The 14,950-nt window shown below is 42.1% G+C and overlaps 1 protein-coding gene across 2 annotated transcripts in view; it reads left to right on the top strand.

Moving 5' to 3' along the window:
* Nucleotides 1-1,363: 1,363 nt before the first annotated feature.
* STX11 (syntaxin 11) overlaps nucleotides 1,364-14,950 on the top strand; it is a 37,744-nt gene continuing 24,157 nt past the window's right edge. Inside the window, exon 1 of one of the 2 annotated variants that reach the window (XM_027084445.1) lies at nucleotides 1,364-1,542. The gene's annotated coding sequence lies outside the window, so the exon portion shown is untranslated. The remainder of the gene's footprint in view (nucleotides 1,543-14,950) is intronic. The other variant, XM_027084436.1, reaches the window with a different exon arrangement.

The raw sequence follows: 14,950 nt of genomic DNA, 5'->3' as shown, positions 1-14,950 counted from the left end.
CACAGCTTTGAGAAATATTGGTCAGGTATTTTGTAGGATGTCCCACTACTGGAATTTGCCTGTTTTTCTTATGACAAGACTGGGGTTATGGGTTTCTGGGAGGAAGATCACAGAGGTAAAGTGCCACTTTCATCACATCATATCAGGAGCACATACTATCAATATGATTTATGACTGTTAACGTCCCCCTTGATCACCTGGCTGAGGTAGTGTTTTTCAGATGTCCCCATTGTAAAGCTACTCTTTTCCCGCCTTTTCCATATTGTACTTCTGGGGAGAAAGTCACTATGAGCCCCTTGCACTTAAGGAGTGGGAAGTTAGGCTTCTACTCCTTGAGGGTGGAGTATCCACACAAGTTACTAGGAATTCTTCTGAAGGAGAGCCTATCTCTTCACCACTTCCCTATCCAACCATTTATTGCTATGGACTCATGGCGGGGGAGGTTGTTTTGGGGTTTTTTGTTTGTTCTTACTTCAGGTTGTAATCTAATACTACTTCATTTTGTTGTTCAAGTTGCTCCTCCTTTGGCTTTGGGAGCTCTTTCTGTTGGCTCCTGCATTTCTTTGACATTCCCCATCAATGTAGGTCTTTTTTTCACCCCCCTTTTCGAGCACTTTCTAACTTTTTAAGCCTCTGCCTTATTTTTCAAGATACCACTAACCTCACATGATAAACACTTTATCTGTTCATCTTTCCTCACTGGAATGCCGGGTCCTTGAGGGCAATGTCTTGGCGGTGCTTTTGGCCACGCAGTATCCTCAGCACTTGTGTGGACGCTAGGTTAGTATCGAACGAACGAATGAATGAATGAACCGGGCTGGCGTTTAAAGCTCACTGGAAAGGGCTGAATCCGGGTGGGTTCTGGGAAGGCGGTGCTCAGCCTCGGGGGGACCCGCCGACAGGGTCGCGCGGCAGGTGCAGAGCCGGCCGCAGCCCCTCTCAGTCACCCCAGCACTCACAACCGCGCGGGAAACGCACCGGCACGGCCAGCAAACGTCACCAGCGCAGGCGGATCCCGGCGGAAAGTGCCGCGCCTTTGGGCCACGCCCCCGGCGCTGGGGGGCGGCCAAGGAGGAGGTGGCTAGGAAAAGGGGTTACGTGCCTCGGGCGGCGCACTCCGCGGCTCTCAGCTCCTCCGCCCAGAGCATCCGGGGGCGCACAGGAGTGGGAGGAAGCGGAAGCGAGAGCGGGAGGGGTCCCAGTGGTTCGGAGCACCCTGGCTGCTGGCGGGGCGTGGTAGGGCAGGGTGGGGCGGGGCGGGGCGGGGCGGGGCGGGGCGCGCGGGGATCCGGCGCCGCCGTCCGGGGGCGGGGCCTGGTCCCGTACTGTGGGAACTTCCGACGCCCGGGGTGCCGGGCTGGCGCCCAGATGCGGCGGTGGCAGTGGCGCGGAGCTGGGGCGGTCGCAGTGGAGCTGCTGGAGGCGCCGGGAGCCCATCCGCCAGGAGTCGCGCCACGGGTTTCCATCCCCGCCCGGCGCCCAGCGTGGCACGGGCGCCCACTGGAGAGGGCTTCTCTGTTCGCACGCGCGGTCCCGTTCCTGGTTTGTGTTTCTCCCCTTGGGTCTCTTTTTCTCTCGTTCACCGCCCCTAGGAGCGAGGACGCGCCCCGCTAGGCTGTGCGCTGAGAGCTGTGGGGCGACTCGCTTGGTCGGGGACACGAGGGATGCCTTTGGGGGGATGTCGGGTCTCTTGCCGCCTCTCGGCACGTCGGGGAACACGGCATTTGGGTTCCTAATACCGAGCGGAGTGATTGCTTTTTCTCCCAGTGGACAAGGGACTGCGCATTTAGGGCTTCATAGAAATGATTTCAGAGGTAACCTGTTGTAGGCTTCCCTTATACAGTATCCACCCAAGACTACTTTTGTTTTTGAGTCGAAAGGCTGATTTTTTTAAAAAAAAAAATTAGTTGAGGCATTACTTCGGTTTGATCATCTCTTCACTTCCTATTAGGTTGCACTTTCTCAAAAATACCAGAATGGGGACTTCTTGACTTGAACTTGGCAGTATGACTCAGGAGCCAAGAAATACGGAGAAGTTGATACTGCCTTGAAATAGTTCCTTCCAAGCCCACATAAGACTGTTTTCTTTTTAGAAGAATGGGGACAACAGGTAGTGGCAGCGCGTAGAAGCACCACACCGTCCCGAGAGGGAATTCTATCTAGACTCGGCTCATAGTAGCCAAGATCTGTATTACTTCCTGTGGTTCTCATGCACTTGTTTAAGCCGTTTCTCAGCAAAGGGAGGAGTTGTTATTTCCACACGGGTATCCAAAAATGAGTCATAGCGCTACTCTCTTAATTGTGAGACTTTGTTAATGAACTTTTGAAAAGTGAGGTTTGCTCTGGCTGTATTTAAAATAAAATTAAGATGTGAAATGCAGGCGCTGCTAAACTGGGGCTGGTGGTATAGGAAGTAACAGTTTAAAGTTTTGTTTCCAAGAGCACCTGATGGTACAGCATACCAGCTAGGGTCACTAGACTGATGTAAGATAACCATTAAAATCATGCGCTTTGCCACAGAGGCCCAAGAGAAAATTAATTTCACTCTTCAATAACTGGTTTGTTATTACTTTCATTGGGATGGTGTTGTAGAAGTATGTCACATTACCTGGTGATTGTATGTCACTCTGAATCAAGATATTTTGGACAGTTTGTCTTTAGTAAGTTAGTGCCACATGAAAAGTTGTGAAGATGGTGGATACCAATTGGAGCTAAGAAATTAAAATGTTGAAGCTGATAGGTCTGTTGCAGCAGGTTAGCAGCTCTTAGGAAGGGACACAATAGAGAAGTGGACAGCATCACTGTTGGAGCTGAGTTGAGCTGAATTCAGCCCAGCAGACAGTCATTGGGCACCTTCTCTGTGCCAGTCTCTTTACCGAGCTCTGGTTATACAGTTGAGAATAAGACAGGATCTTGCTGACAAGAGCCCTAAAGACTGGTGTAGAAGCCTGGCAAATCCACTGCAAAATCTAATAGAAGGAGGTGAGTGCAATGACAGATCTATGCCCACAGTAGAGCCTCTGTCCCAATATGACTGAAGTTCTTGCAGATCTGGGATTTTCAATGAAGTGCGTCATCATTTCTGGAAGAACGAGGAAGGTTTTGGGTTTAATCATCTACTTGTCTTTGTAGGCAGCCTGTTGAGCTTATTCGTCAGTGTTTCTTTCAATACGTGATTTAAAAATATATTAATTAGAAAGGCATGATTTTTAGAGATTCTGAATTGACTATATTTCATGTTATCTAATAACCATGTAAAAATAAGTCTAGCCTGTTATTACCCCTAGACAGTCACAGGCATTTTTAAGTGACTGATTAATGGCATAAAAACGTTATAACTCTATATTGAAGCAACTTTCTGATCACTGTTTTTTATAGTTCAAATCAACCTTTTCTAACGCATTATAGCTGTATGACTCAAAATGAGTAAATCCACTGTTGGGACTGGAATCATGCTGAGGTGCTTTTGGACCTGATACCAGAATATATTCAGCTTCTCCAATTCCGTAAGATATCCAACTAGTGACGGAAACAGTGGTAAATTGGAGACAACTTTACCTTAATTTCCATACTTTATTTCTCTCTCAAGAGCGTCAAAATTACTTTTTCTATGAGAAGGGGTTGAGTGTGATCTTCATCATTGTACTCCCTGAACTTGGCACAGGCTTCAGTCATGATAAGTGTTAGGCAGTAAGTATTCATTAAATAATGAACCTTAATGTAAGAGGAGGAGTCATCAGCGGATGGAGGACTAGACCACCCAGCAGAAGGATCAGCCTGTTTGGGGGTGGACACCAGCTGGGGAGGGGCCTGGAGAGACAGGCTGGGCCAGGTCACGAAGGTCCGTGTGTCATGTAAGAGCTCAGAGTTTATCCTGTAAAGGACTTTAGTCAATCGAATGATATTGTCAGATACCTGTTTTAAAAAGACAACTTAGAATCAAGAGAGAGAATAGATTGGATGAGAGTGGCACTGGCCTTAGGGAGACACAGAGGAGATTGTTGTAATATTCAAGATGAGAAATTAAAGAAGGCTCGAGTCAAGTAGTGACAGTGAGGAATGGAAAAGAGGGAAGGAGCTGACAGATGTTCAGTAGGTGGAACCTGGCCACAGAACCCAGAAGTGGGCAATGAGGGAGAAGGAGGAGGTTAGGATGACTCCCGCGTTTCTAGTTAATGACTAAGGTAGGAACATAAATGGAAGAGTTGGTTTGGTTTCAAGGATGATGAGGATCTCACACAGCGTTTGGCATATAGTCAGTACTCGTGAAACATTTTTGAATGAATACTAACAATAGCTAAAGTTTATTGAGTGCGTATTATGTTCTAGGCACTATTCTAGGCTCATTATGTGAATCAAGTCTTTTACTCCTTATTGCAATTCTGTGAGGTAGGTACTATAGTTAACTACTTTTCACTGGTGAAGGAAGTGCAGTGTTAGTAATTGTCAGAGCCAGGAAATTGATCCCAAGCGTCAGGTTCCAGACCTTGCTTGCTTTTAAAAATTTTTTTTGATATGATTTTTATTTTATATTAGAGTTGATTTACAATTTTGTGTTAGTTTCAGGTGTACAGCAGAGTGATTCAGTTATACATATACATATATCGATTCTTTTTCAGATTCTTTTCCCACATAGGTTATTACATAATATTGAGTAGAGTTCCCTGTACTATACAGTAGGTCCTTGTTGATTATCTATTTTATATATAGTAGTGTGTATATGTTAATCCCAAACTCCCAATTTATCCTTCCTCCTCACCTTTCCCCTTTGCAGACCTTGCATTCTTAACCACTCTGCTCTGATACGGTGTCTTTATGAATGAACGAGTGAATGAATGAATGAATGAATGATGTTTTAGACACTGTGGTGAACTCAAAGTAGAGTCACTCTCCTGATCCTGACAATTCTCCCTCAACCAGGAATAGCCCAACCAATACATGAGATGGGGCTCCCTCTGGTCCTGTTGTGCTGTGGCACCCTCCCTCCCCCCCACCTTCACCCCAAGAAATACCTGGTTGGTCTAGGAATAAACCTAGAATAATCAGAACATTTCTCCTGGGAATTTAAAACATTTTAATGGAGTGACCGAAGGTTCCCACAGCTTCCACACAACTGTCCTCCCAGTGCCTCAGTTTAGCACCTCGTGTTTCTTAGATGCACTCAATATTTTGTTGCTAAGATCTGTAGTATCGCTCCCACGGGGAAGCAGAAAGGCTGGCCAGAGGGTATTAATCTACAGAGCAGAGTCTGGTGGTAGAAGATTTACTAACAGATGCAGGCAGGTCCATAACAGCTCCAGATCTTATACTCCTGGTTTAGAATCTGCCTTCTGGGACCATTTTGTTCTGGTTTCACCCCAAAGCAGGTACTTACCAGCCCCTCCTGCTTCTAACTTCCAGAATCTTGGTAAGTGAAGCTGGCCCTGCTGTGTCCCCTGTTTTCTTGATTTTTGCTGAGCAAAATGATTCAGGTTTCCTGGTTCGGGCCCTCATTTCTATTTTCAGGTCGATTCCTTTGGTCCCGACAAAGATATTTTTGACTAACAACCCCACCTCCCCCCCCTAAAAAAAAAAATCTGACCCCAACTCTTCACTATTCTCATCATTTCATGATTCGGCCTACCTTGGCATGGAATAATTCTCTGAGTTTTCTTCAGCAAACACGGTCTAATTCTCTTTTTCCTCAGGGGCCTCTACTTTGGACCATGTAAGGATTATAGACGTTGAATTAATGTTGTACCTAAATGAATCAGCAAACTCACTGGAAGTTTGAAAATGTTCAAATATCTAAAACTAGAAGTTTTGAAATGTTTTCTCCACGTACAAACAAAATGTTTCATTCAGCATTTCTTTAGCTTTACCAGGAAATCTAGATATTTATAGTTTCTCATTATATGAGACTTGACATGAAGCCTTCCGGGGTGATCCAGCCCACATGTTTACCCCTTGGTCTAAATTCCTCTATGCCTGCCTGTAATTCATTCAGTGCTCAGAGAACAATACAGGGAAGGGTTTTGGTTAATATTTCATGTGGGTTTGTCTGGCCTCCTCATTTTGACTGTGGTTTCCCTGAGAGCGGAGCATTGCGAGAGTTAGGGGCTCTGGTAGGTCTCTAAGCCTCCGAGTGCTAACCATTCTGTGACTTTTGCTGATAATGAAACCGTCTGTCAGGGTAAGTCATTTGCTGGTCACTCCTTCTGAGTCTGTGGATACCAGACATTATCTGTGCATCTCATTCAAGTTCTTTGTAAGACTCAATAATTTGGTAATTTTTAGTAGGGAGACGTTTTAGGATTGGTAATTTCCAGTTATCTTTCTTGAGCTAATTAAATGTTTTCAGTTAATGTACTTTTTTTTTCTTTTTAGTGGATACGGTATCAAGGTAATCCAGAAATAACAAGTTGCTTAGAAAAGTGTTCCCCATTTTGTATACCCAGTTGTTTTACTTGTTTCTCTGTTCAGAGATATAAAATGACATTTCATTGCTCATTGCATAACCTTTTGGGTAATCGTGTGAATTCTGACTTTTCAGAGTAGTGGAAATAACTCTCCTGCTATCTTCATATGGAAAAAGAGTGAACAAGGATTGTTGTCACTTCTGTTTCAGTTTCAGGGTTGCAGCAATGCATGTCTCACCTCCTGGGTTGTTTTTTTTTTAAATTTTCTATTATGTGCCTGGGTGTATTGACTAGTGACACAAATCTTTTAATTTCAGATAAAGTCAGGCACAGTGTGTAAGATGAATTGTATAATATTAGTAGATATCCCACTTCTTCCTCTCCTCTTTCCTGATTATCACATGGTAAACCAACATATAGTGATGTCAGCTGACAAGACTGTACAGTTCTTCATTACTTACGAAGTACTCTCATGGATATTTTCTCCTTTAATTCTCATAAAAGCCTGGCAAAACAGATATAATAAGTATTATTACTATTGTTGTCTGTATTCGAATTCTATAGATGAGGAAAGAGACCCTGGGAGAGATTAGGGGACCACCCAACGTTACCCAAGAAGTAAGGTGCAGAGGCCCAGTATGCTGTGCTCTCACTACTTGACTAAAAGAGGCAAGTCCAGTACCTTAGGTCAGGTTTCCTGGAAACAAACTCTGAGATTTGCACACAAGAAATTTATGAGGAGGTGCCCTGGGAATAACACTTGGCAGGGAGGGAGGGCAGCAGGATTACGCAGAGGGAAGAATTAACTGCAGCGCACGTACAATGGTGGTCTCAACAGTGGGGAGCTTTGGAGGTGGGATGGCCCTTCAGAATCGTTCTGCCACCATGAAGCAAGGGAGCTGGTCACTGTATCGCCAACATCACGTGGCCTGCATTCAGGCAGAAAGTGTAATCTTGGACAAAGCAACTCCCTTTAGTCAAGGGCAATTCCTGGCGCTGTGAACCTTCCGCAGCCAATGTTCCTGGCAGCCGGGGGAACAGGGGCCTTGGTCGTGAAGGGATCTGAGTATCACATCATCCACTACATTTCTCTGGAAGACAGCGTTCTCTGCGAGGGCCTTGCCGTTTCTTTCTAACCCAGATCATTGCCCTGATGAGTGAAGCCCAGAAAGCTGGCATTAAGGCCCTTAAGGATTTCAAATAGCCAACCAGAGAGCAAGAAGACAGTAGCCTTCATCCTGGGAAGATTAGTCGCAGAAGAGCCAGGTGAGGCTTGGCTAGGATGAGTGGAGTGGGGTGCACAGTAGAGAAAGCTAACCAAACACCCAGGCTGTCCAGACCACCGACAGAAGTGCTGGTCTTTGCTGCAATTCAAGGCTTTACCCTTGTTAAATGGTAAACAATTTTGTGATATTAAGCTACATTTTCTCTCTCTTCTCTCCATCCTCCCCTTTCCCTTTTTTATAAGCCTTTGACAGGCCCCAAACTGTTCCAGTGAATCTCAGTATGTAGCCTGTAGGTTATAAGATCAGAATTGCCTGAGATATTTTAAAACATCCTCTATGAACCAAGGAACAACAACAAAAAGAAAACAGAAAGGGAAGTCCAGGCCAACTTTCAAGATCTACTAGAACGGAATCTTTAAAAGTGGAGCCCATGAATCGACATTTTCAACACATTTTCCCCAGATGATTTTGATCCATGCTATGGTTTAAGACCCGTTGCCCTGAACCATTATGCCCTTGAGGGTGACCAAGCCTATTGGAATTTTTCAGATTAGCAAGAAGCCATGGGAACTGTGGAACAGAGGAGCACCTGAGCCTTAATCCCAGCAGGCTTGATATAGTGATATTCACCCCTTGTCTTTCATAGCATATTCCTGGTGTGGCCAATGGGGAGCCTGGCCCAAATTCCTTGGCTGGCTTCTGACCAGGATTGCTGGAGAGAGGCAGATGTTTCTGACTTGGCTTTTTACTATCTTGATAACTGGGGGAGAGATGCCAAATTCCTGGAATAGTTGTAGATAAAAGCCGGGGGGGGGGGGAATCAGTGAATTTATAAGAATCAGTAAACTTCCTAGGAGAGTAAGATTTTCCAGAAAAATCTTATGCCAGATGAAACTTTGAGGTGCTGTCTTAAAGCTTTAAATGACTGTCTAATAGGATGAGACAGATTAACTGTGTCAGGAAAATATATTATCTGATTCATTGAAATGGGGAATAATTATTTTTCTTCAAAAGGAAAAACACTGAATTTGAGTCAGGTCATTGTCGGAAATGTTAGTCACCTAAAGAATAATCTGGTAAAACTCCTAGCACATATTGATATGTTTGGTTCACTCCTGCAGTACCAAATTGCTCTAGTTCCTATACCTTCAATGCTTTATGCCTTTGCTCAGGTTGTCTCTGCCTGGTCCCTTCCCCTTCTCCTTGCCCGCTAACCCCTGTTAAACCGTTTAGAATCAGCTCAGACATCACCTTCTCTAGGAAGCCTTCCCTTCCCCTTATCCAGTTGAGTTCACCATTTTCTACTGAGCTCAGAAAGTAAACCCATATGTCCCCCTATTATTACATTTTTTTATCATTATCCTCCCTACCAGCCTGTGAGCACCTTGAGGGCAATGACTGTCTTCTTCATCTTGGTGTACAGGACACCTAGCCTCATCAAAAAGGATTGAAAGACATAATCAGTCTAGCAAGCATAGTTATTCAACAGATATTTATTGAGCCTCTTCTATTAGCTGGACATTTTGGGGTGCATGGCAAATACAGTAACTACAGCCCTTGACCCCATGGAGCTTATTGGCAAGCAAAGAAGACAAGCAATGAAACAATTAACAATGGAATATGATGAATATTAGGAAAGAGGAGGTATAAGAAAGTGTGAGATCATGGAGTCAGGAACGCAGCTTAATCTAAGGTCAGAGAAAGTGTCCCACTCTTATGAAACACAATTTATATAAAAATAGAAGCTATGAGCCTGGCTTTGGTTATAAGACAAGGGACCTCTTTTTAAACAAAGGAAGACCTTTTGGTCTCTGTAGTTCAAAACTGACCCATCCTTCACATGCATGTGTGTGTGTGTGCGTGGTGTGTGTTTATAGTATGTGAGTGCACACACTGGCAAAGAGAGAACAAGAAAATGACTCCTTCATTTATTGAATAAAATAGATGCTGAGGAACAGGGAAGGAAGTTTCTGTGTGTCTCTTTCAATGTGCCATTGCTAGAAGCTAATTTGTTAATATTTTAATATGTAATATACAGTAAAATGATGTAAACTTAAAGCTCTGAAAATCATGAGATTATATTACAGCTTTTTAAGAGTTAATTTTAAGAATCTGATGATTATGGCCTAGGAGGGCGCTTGACAGATTTGCCTTTGGGTCTTATTATAGACCAAGGTTGCAGAACCTTTGCTTAGAGGTCAGTGTCTGCTCTGACTTCTCATCTTTCCACTTCACTTTCTCAGCTCTGCTGAGAGGGGATGCAACACTTGTATTGCAGTTGGTAGCCTCTACCTGGTTTAGCAGCTCAACTCATGCTAATTCCCCAATGGATGCTAATACCATCCATTGGGGAATTCCCTGGCAGTCCAAAAGTTAGGACTTGGCACGTTCACTGCCAAAGCCCAGGTTCAGTCCCTGGTTCAAAAAAAGAAAAAAAGGATACCATCCATTTGGCTGATCGCAGAGAAGGGAGGATTAAGTCATCATGGGGCAGCGTTTACTAGATGTAGATGCAGGTGTAGAATGCTCTGCTGTATCTCATTTAAGTCAACATAAACATATCTACACCATCCAGCATCTCAAAACAACGTTGATACTAAAAACTGGAATTAAAGACTATAGTGCAAGTGAAATATAACTCAGACTGGAAGTGTGATTTTTAAGTGAATGGACATGTGATGTCCTATGATGACCATCTGCAATGTTTTCTCACATCTTTACTTCCATGCTTTGGCATATTCCTTGGTATTGCAAGTAATACTCAATATATGTTCTAATTTTTTTCTTGCTTTTACTATAAATATTGTATATAGGGAGTATATGAATGGTGAGGAAATAATTCTAAACATTTGTTCTTACACTTTCTATTTTGCATAGTTCGAGCTTGGTTTATTGCTGCAGTGTAGGTGGGTGACGAGTTTAACCACTGTGAATCCAATTGAATACTTTTGTAAATTATGTCAACTTTTATGTTTTCATTGAGAATGAGAATTTTTTAATAAAAAGCTATGGTGGTGAACTGTAATATTTTTCTCCTTTTGGAAATGTAGAACTCTTTAGAGGATGAAGCTTATCCCTTAAAGAGTCAAAACTATAGTAGTGTCAACTCATCTGAAAAGCTTAACAGTTTGTAGAAGAAAATTCCATGTAGTCAGCATAATTTTGTTGTTGTTTAATTAGAAAACTTCTCAAGGTATTAATTGCCCTTTGCTGAAACTTAGAGTGCCACGAACATTTTCTCCTTTCTGTTGACATCTAGATACCTACACCTACCACTGACAGCAGCATAAATACACAATAGTATTTTCAATTTTATTCTTTCCATCTAGTAACTAAAGCATCGATAAACATTGTATTGTGATTCCCCCCCCCTCATTTTTGTCTACGTTAATAAGTCTAAATTAGTATCTTATTTTTAATTTGTATTTATTTGCTAAAGAGCAGATACTATCATTTCATATTTTTATTGAGAATATTTTATCTCCTGTGATTGTCTTTCTGTATATCGTCTTATCAGTTGAGGTTGTCTATTCACATAATTTTGTGTACCTACCTAATGTCTATTATGTTTTGTGCAAATATTTTCTTCCAATCTCTTGCTTTAATTTTTAGTATTTATCATTCTTTCTTGTTGCATAGAGATTTCAAATTTTATATAATCAGATTTGGTTGTCTTTTTCTTTGAGAGTTCTTCCACAACCTCAAATCCCATAGAAAGTTATTATCCCAGAGTTCTGATAAATATTCCACTTTATTTTCTAGTAATACTTCTGTTACTGATGTTTGCATTTTTAATTCTTTGATGTTCTTGAGGTATATTATGGGGTCTTTGGTAAGGATTAGAGAGAAATACATTCTTGCTAGTCAATTACATCATCTAGTTGCTTAAATTTTTTCCTCCCCTATTATTTTTTGATGGCTGCTTCTTCATAAACTAATATTTTATATATAATTGGTATATTTCTCCATGTTTTATTTGTGTCCATTTATCTAATTTTCAGGTTGGCAAAAGTATCACGCTTTTAATTATTGTCTTATAATAGGTGTTAATATCTGCTAGGGCTTCCCCCGCTTCACCAGTGCTGTGTTCTTTTCAATTTCTAAAAAAATTAATTATTTATTATTTGAGCTTTATTTTAGGATCACTTTCTTTTTCAGATTTTTTTTTAACCCTGGCAGGAATTTTGGATTTAGTTCAGTCAAAATATTAACTTGAGGAGAGTTTCAGATTCCACTTATAAATGTGTATAAGTGTTCAGTCTAAAGCAGAACCTGTAAAGAGATGTTTACATGAGAAAGAGAGAGAGAAGTGAGCAGACAAGACGGAGGATTCCTAAAGAGTTCCTGCTTAGCGCCAAGCCAAACTCATAAATTCACACCATTGCCCTTTGGATTAGTGTTTTGGATATCTAGAAAGCCTTTTTTCTTCCTTCCTGCTTTCTTCCCTCCCACCCTTCTTTTCTGCGTCCCTTCCTGCCCTCCTTCTTTCCTCTTTCTCTCTCTAGTTTTTAGTTTCATCAAACTTACTCATACATAATTAGAGTCAACTAGTTCCATAAAACATTTAATGAAAAATAAAAGTCTAATGACAAAAAGTCTGTTTAATTTCCCCCTTCCGAAAGGCAACTACTTTCGACTATTTTTGCTGTTTCTTTTAGTATTTATATTCATGTCTCTAAATAACACTCTTCTGTTACTATTTCTTGATTGTTTTTTGTTTTGTTTTAGGCATGACCTATTGACTGCTCTGTATGGAAGATGGTGTTTTAGCTCATTTTCACACCTTTTCCCCAGACACGCACCCTTTCTGTCCCCTCCTCCCATCCTCCCAACACAATTCCATTCTAATTTGTTAGATCAGTATTCCATGATTTTATTTTTATGATTATGAAAATGCTAGTCACAGCTGAGCCACGTATTATGTCATGATTACTTTCCTGCAACTACATAATGTTTTTTCTGGAAGTTAATTGGTTTTTATTGTTTTTGTTAGTTTCATTTACACTCACAACCTACTCAACCCCAAATTGTCTAAATCTCTGCTCCAGCAATTTTGACCCATAAGGCATTCTATCAGTTTCATTTTTCTGAAGAAATCTCTCCTGCCGCCTACTCACCTAATCTAGACAGATATCTTTTCAGCCAGGTTCATAGTTATTATCTTAGAGTTTCCCTTTGCCATCATCCTGGAATGCCTTTGCCTCTTTCCTCTGTTAGAACTCATGTTAGGATTCTTTATTTTGTATATTTTCTGCTTCACTTCCTTATTTCCTGAGAAAGAGAACATAGGATATAAAAAATTTTGAGACTTTGTAAATCTGAGAATGTCTTTATTCTACTCTCACATTTGATTGATGGTTTGATTGAATTCTGGGTTGAAAATACATCTTTCTCAAAAGTTTAAAAGGCATTGTTCCATTAGCTTTTTTTAAAATAAATTTTTATTTATTTTTATTTTTGGCTGTGTTTGGTCTTCATTGCTGAGCGTGGGCTTTCTCTAGTTGCGGCAAGCGGGGGCTACTCTTCGTCATGGTGCGTGGACTTATTGCAGTGGCTTCTCTTGTTGCGGAGCACGGGCTCTAGGCATGCAGGCTTCAGTAGTTGTGGCTCACAGGCTCAGCAGCTGTGACTTGTGGGCTCTAGAGTGCAGGCTCAGTAGTTGTGGCACACGGGCCCAGCTGCTCCGTGGCATGTGGGATCCTCCCGGACCAGGGCTCGAACCTGTGTGCCCTGAATTGGCAGGCGGATTCTTAACCACAGTGCAACCAGGGAAGTCCCATGTTCCATTAGTTTTAAGTGTTTTGACCTTTAATGTTTTGTAGGTGATCTGTTTCTCTCTGTCTCTTTCTCTCTCCTTGTATAACGTCCTCTCTCTGCAATTCCTATTATTTGGAATTTGAACTTAAAGGATTGGACCCCTAAATTCCTCATCTTTTCTGTTATTTTTTACTTTTTCTTTCTTTCTACTTTATGGAAAATGGTCTTCCATTCTTCTGCCTATAGGACATAGGTCAGTGTGCTGGATGGTAGGTGAACAGAGGGCTTGGAGGTCCAACATTCCCTATAAAAACATTCACTTAATCCTCCTCTCTCCAGGTGGGTATCTCTAACCCAGTCTACATTCAGAGTCTAGCCTTGCTCCTCTCCTGCCAGGGTAGGACAGGGGATGGTGGATACACTCACTTGTTAAAAAGGCTTCTAACCAAACATATTTGTTGTTACCCCGCCACCATCACCTCGTTTTCCGTAAGTACTCTGCCTTCAATTCTGATTCCTGAACCTTTGAGTACTTATTTATGGTGTAATCATTTCTTGGCCTTCTCCACTCTTTGCTTAGGATTCAACTTTCTTGTATCTGCTGGGCTAGTTGTCACTGCCCATTTGCTTTACGACTTCCAAAATTTTGTTGCTGCTCTCTTCTATCTTGTTTTTTACCTCATTGGTGTATGCCTTTTCAAAAGTTCCTTTAGTGGAATTTTGGAAGGGAACAAAAGTAATGTTTAATTTGCCATTTTACCCAGAATATAGGTCTTCTTTAAACATACAAGTGTGTTTTCTGGATTGAGTAGTATGTTAAGCTACTAGCACATAAGAACAGATACATTCATCAAAATAGCTATTTACTGCCTTAAAAAAGTAGAGGATGGAACATAGGATTGGGATGTTTAAGTGGGCAAGCTTTTTCTTTTTTTTGTTAATTAATTAATTTTTTGGCTGTGTTAGGTCTTCATTGCTGCGCACAGGCTTTCTCTAGTTGCGTCGAGCAGGGGCTACTGTTCGTCGTGGTGCGTGGGCTTCTCATTACAGTGGCTTCTCTTGTTGCGGAGCGCAGGCTCAGTAGTTGTGGCTCGTGGGCTTAGTTACTCTGTAGCATGTGAGATCTTCCCGGACCAGGGCTCGAGTCTTTGTCCCCTGCACTGGCAGGCGGATTCTTAACCACTGCGCCACCAGGGAAGTCCCAAGTTTTTTGTCTTTTTTTATTTTTTTTTAATATGTATTTATTTATTTGGCTGCGCTGGGTCTTAGTTGCAGCATGCGGAATCTTTTAGTTGCGGCATGCAGGATCTAGTTCCCTGACCAGGGATCGAACCCGGGTGCCCTGCATTGGGAGCTTGGATTCTGAGCCACTGGACCACCAGGGAAGACCCTAAGTGGGCAAGTTTTGAATTTGGATAGGGATTGGGAGGAGTGAGATATCTCTGGTTGCAGGGCAGGATGACGTGGCCGTAGTGGAGTTTCTTTGGGCCAGGACAGACTAAGGGCAGTGAAGTTAAAAGTGAGTAGCTCTCATTTACAGATTTTCCTGTTGATAGTTACGGAGAGTGT

This window comes from Aethalodelphis obliquidens, unplaced genomic scaffold (genome assembly GCF_003676395.1).
Source record: "Aethalodelphis obliquidens isolate GAN/ISIS:26980383/991018 unplaced genomic scaffold, ASM367639v1 scaffold3, whole genome shotgun sequence".
In the NCBI taxonomy this organism is placed as follows: Eukaryota; Metazoa; Chordata; class Mammalia; order Artiodactyla; family Delphinidae; genus Aethalodelphis; species Aethalodelphis obliquidens.
This window is presented reverse-complemented; position numbering and strand designations above follow the sequence as displayed.